Source organism: Microtus ochrogaster, unplaced genomic scaffold (genome assembly GCF_000317375.1).
Source record: "Microtus ochrogaster isolate Prairie Vole_2 unplaced genomic scaffold, MicOch1.0 UNK7, whole genome shotgun sequence".
Classification (NCBI taxonomy): domain Eukaryota; kingdom Metazoa; phylum Chordata; class Mammalia; order Rodentia; family Cricetidae; genus Microtus; species Microtus ochrogaster.
In genome coordinates, this window is record NW_004949105.1 from 8,364,917 (window position 1) to 8,369,845 (window position 4,929).

The 4,929-nt window shown below is 48.5% G+C and overlaps 1 protein-coding gene and 1 pseudogene across 2 annotated transcripts in view; both read left to right on the forward strand.

Moving 5' to 3' along the window:
• The window catches only part of Fam155a (family with sequence similarity 155 member A), a 465,955-nt gene that overhangs the window by 391,053 nt on the left and 69,973 nt on the right, over nucleotides 1-4,929 (forward strand). The gene's annotated exons all lie outside the window — the stretch shown is intronic.
• Nucleotides 1,163-2,097, forward strand: LOC101980573 (annotated as a pseudogene).

Below are 4,929 nucleotides of genomic sequence, written 5' to 3' on the forward strand. Positions count from 1 at the left end.
GTGTGTGTGTATGTAGCTGCCTTCTGTGTTTATGTGTGTGTGTAGCTGCCTTCTGTGTTTATGTGTGTGTGTGTGTGTGTGTGTGTGTGTGTAGCTGCCTTCTGTGTTTATGCATATGCAGACCTGTATGCATGCCCACAGACACAATGTGGTCTCCTCACAGAGATCCTCTTTTGCAGGCTTGCCCGCATCGTCCATTCCCTCCTGGTCTCCAGGCACCTGGTCATGTCTTCACGTCACCTTTCTGTGCTTCTTTTTATTATCAGTGTATGCTTGCGCCATCACTCGGCTCATACTTTCTTTGTCTGCTTGCGTGTGGTGGTCACAGCCCTGGTTAGACTCAAAATTCATTAGGTTTTGTTGACCAGTCTGTGTCCAATTTCTATTTCATCACTATGCACCAAGACAATTCCATTTTTCAGGCTACTCTCGCACTTCAAAGGCAAAGATGAATAAATCACATGTGGTGGGGAAAGCTTTATTCAGGAACCAATGCACTAAGCAAAACCTGAGTCCCAGCGCTGGATCTTCCATGTGTTATTCAGGCTGCAGACGGGCCTGGGCCAGCTGTATAGTGAGATCAATGGGAACATGAGCGAGCACGTGCAGAATCACCTGGCTTGCTCACTGCTAAAATGGTTGTGCTCTATAGCTGATAAAATGGTGGAGCTTCTTCTCAGGGGTCAAACTGATGCTGAAGCCCTTAGTGAAGATAATAGAGGAAATGTTCAGACTCAGCCTATCCTCAGGGCCAAAGCTGCAGCATCGCTGAGCAATGGAGGGCATTTCATGTGCAACCCTTCTTAATGTGTTATCTTCTGATAGTGTCCAAAGTCCCATGTGATCTTTCTATGACACTATACACCCATGTTCATAGTTTGAGTAGGTGCATACATACACACACAAATAGATAATCACGTATATCTAAGTACCTAATTCTTCCCCAAGAAAAGCCACAAGCCAGAGGTTATAAAACGCACAGAGAAACAAACAAAAAGAGGAATCAACCCTGGTGGCAGAAATTGCTCTGAAGGTGTGGACATCTCCTTCCCCACCATCAGCCACCACCAGAAGCCACCCACACTGTCCTCATCAGCCCCTACCCATCAGTGCCTCTGCTTATATCACCTGGTAAATCAGCCTCCTGCTTCACTTGGTCTAAATGACTGATAAGCAGACTAGCCTGCTGGCCAAGTTCATCAATAGTAGCATCACAGGGCTAATTGGGGTCACCTGCGTGTTCCCCATTGACCTGGCTCAGACAGGACTGCAGAACCAGCAGAATGGCCAGTGTGTGTATGCCAGCGTGTCTGACTGAGCTACTTCGGCAGGTCCAGGGGAGCAGCAGCAAACCTGACCCTGCTCACCCCCGAGAAGGCCATCAAGCTGGCAGTTAATGGCTTCTTCAGACATCAGCTCTCTAAGGGTGGACAGAAGCTGACCCTGTTTGAGGAGATTGGCAGGCTGCAGGGCTGGCACCTGCCAGGTGATTATGACCACCCCACGGAAACGCTGAAGATCCAGTTGCAAGATGCAGGCTGCATTGCTGCTCAAAGGAAGATTCTGGCTGCCCAGGCTCAGCTCTCAGCCCAGGGAGGTGCCCAGTCCTCAGTAGACTCAAGGAACTTTGGTAGAGGTTCCATGGCCTCAGCCCATGGCCACCCAGATGACCTATGACCTGCTGTAGAAATACAACATTGCTGACCTCTGCAAAGGACTAAGGACCACTCTGCTCAGGGATGTCCCGTTCTCCAATGTCTACTTCCCCCGATTGCCAACCTGAACCAGCTGGGCTGCCCATCTTCCAAAAGGTTATCTTTCTGTGTGTCCTTTCTGTCAGGCTGTGTGACTGGGAGTGCTGTCACCATGGCTGTCCACCCCTGTGATGTGAAGACTGGACTCTTCACTTGAGCTAGGTGTCAATGTGGACAAGCAGTCGGTGTTTCTAGACTAAACCGGGAAGATCTGGAGACATGAGGGCCCCTCAGCCCTCCTGAAGGGTGCACACTGTCGTGCACTGGGCATTGCCCCATGCATGTGTACTTCCTGGGCATCATCGAGTCCCTGCTGTGGCTGCTGCAAGAATACCAGGCCTGAGCCCATGTCTACTTCTCCCCATCCTAAGGGCTAGGACTAGAATATGGTGAAGAGCACAAGCCTAAAGCAGTCTGGTCTCTCCCCAGTCCTCCCCATCACACAGGAAGGTAGGGAGAGGATGCACAGTCCAGATGGATGATGCACACAGAGGCCCCCACGGGGTCCTGAAGAGAAAAAAAAATTGGACTCTAGGTCTTACATATGTAGAAAATGTTGAAATCTGTGCGTTCCTCAATCAAGTCCCGTCGAGACAGTCCTGTCCAATCTCTGTACCCCAGCCTAGTCCTACCTGGCCTGACCAGTCCCTGAGACAGAGCTGCTCTCTGTACTGGGGCCCGCAGGTCCACTGGCTCTGGTGTCCAAGGTTCTCCTGGTCTACAACAGACACACACACACACACACACACACACACACACATAATTATTTACTGAATTTGCTGTGCCCGCTGTGCCCACATGGCTCTGTCCATCTGTCCTGCCGTTCCTTCTGCCTCCAGCCAGCCTTGCAGCAGGACTGGAGTGTTCTACCCTCATGTGTAGCTAGGATTCCTAGGCTGGGTGTGCTGCCACATTCAATCCTGATCCCAGGCACCCCACACATACTCTTCCTAGTCAGCTCTTGGGCCTCCATTCCGTGTGGGTCACAGAAAACTTGAGGTCTTTGTGTGCCTATGGTGGGGCAAGTTGCCCCCCCCAAACACACCCCAACAGTCAGCTGACCAAGCTGCATGGGGATGGACCCTTAAGGTCAGTTGCCTTTCCCTATGGGGTCAGGCTTCCTGTGCCTGTATGCTGTGTGTGCCTCAGGCCGTCTGCTGACCCCTTGAAATCATTTAGTTCTCCAGCCTGGTAACTCTTCAGAGAGAACCCTACTCCTGGAGAGCGCTTGCGGGGGAAGGGCAGGCATGATGGCAGAGGCCTGGGCCACCCAGCTCTCTGGGCCTCTGTTCATATTTGGTAAAACTCCATCCACCCTTCCAGCCGTGGATCCTCCCTTCTGAATCAAAGCAGCCCCCTCCCCTGTTCTGGCCATGTGATTGTGTTTGGTGATTGACTAAGGGGCCGCTGCTGTGTCCCTCAAGCCCCATACCCTCCAAGAAGGCTCCTTCCCAGTGGCACTACCTGGGGCTCAAGCCTAAGCGTCACCACTTCACTGTTGTTCCCAGGAGCCTCCTCTCTGGTCACCTCTGTACTTTCAAAGCTGCTGCTACTTGCAGAATTGTATCTTTTTTCCCTTTTGAAGAGTTTTACAAAGTTGTACCTCTTTGTGTCTTGTCATGGAAAAGATACATAAATTTTCTAAATAAAACAAACAAACAAAAAACTGCTGCATTCCGGAAAAATGAACCCAGCAATGAAAACCAGACAGTTGTGCAGAGTGGAATATCATCTCAGCGAGACAAGCAGCTGTCTGCTTTCCAGGACACCTGTGAAGCACATCGCCGTGTTCATGTATGCGCTTTAAGACGGTGAAACTGTGATTTCTTCCGTGGTGGGAAGAGAAAGTAGCATGAGATAGTTTTTAACTTAATAGCACAGAACAAGAGTGAGGATTTTGTCCTTGTTGCTGCTGTCCCATGAGAAGCGAGACCAAGGCCAACCCAGGGGCTGGTGTCTGCCCATGGGCCATGTAGGAGAATTGTCTGCAAGAGAGGGAGGTTCCTACTGTCTGCAGGATATGCAAATGATCTGTCTGCTGCATCACCCATCAGCCGGCATCCCCTTGACTATAGGGGTCTCTTGGTCTGATTGGTGATATTAGGAAGAGAGATTACATGCCTAATAAGGCTCCCCAGATACCTGGATGCAAATAAGGTCAAGTATAAAGGGCTGGGGTGTGGTCTGGTGTCTGGGAAGATGCCTTACATAGCACATACAAAGCCCAGAGTTTAACCTCCATCCACGTAGACTTGGTGTAGAGGTACATGCTTGTAGTCCTGGCACAGGGGAAATGAAAGGTCAGGAGTCCAAATCATACTTATCTTTTTGGTACATAGGGATGTTAAGGCCAGTCTAGGCTACATGAAAATGCTGTCTTGAAAACAAAAGTATAGGAAATAGTAAGTTTTCATGAGACAATACCTCCATCATCTCTCCCCCAGAACATCAGAGCTCCCCTGCATCCAGCTGACCACAAGCACTATCTTCTTCAGGTATGTCTTAGAGATGGTGATTACATTTATGTCACTTCAATGGATGATAAAAGACAAGTTGCGGGTTAATGAATTGCACATGGCAAAAGTGGACCCCATGCTAACAGGGCAAAGAAATTACAATGACTTCTGTAAATTTTTAATTTTGGGAAAATCCCATGGAATGCCTTATGTTTCTTTTTTAGAATAACTTTTATATCTACAGATAAACTTTTGTTTTTAAAAGTACATTAAAATAGAGAGAATCAAATAGTATACCTTGGCCAGAAGGAAAATTATCCGGAAAGTGATTATACAGACCAGTGAGCGAAAGAGAAGCAAAAGTGCACAGTGGGGAGGAGGGGGCATCAAGATTGTAAGAAATTCATGAACACATAATTTCATAATAACATGCTTCTCTCATGGGAGAGTTTGACTATCACTGTTGAACAAAGTGATTTAAAGACTTTCCCCCTCAAATCTATTTAGTCTCTGGATTTGTCAAATGCGGTCTTTGCATTAATTGGATGAAAGCTTTCTCAGATTGCACAGTGCTCAACTAAATTCTTAGCCTGCCCACAGCATCTGCTGCCCCTCGGAGGTGGCTGTAGAAACCAGCAGAGCCGAAAGGCAGGATCTAAGTTCTTCCCACACTGTTCTTATCTAGGGAAAGCGACTGGAATGATTTTCTTTTTTTTTTT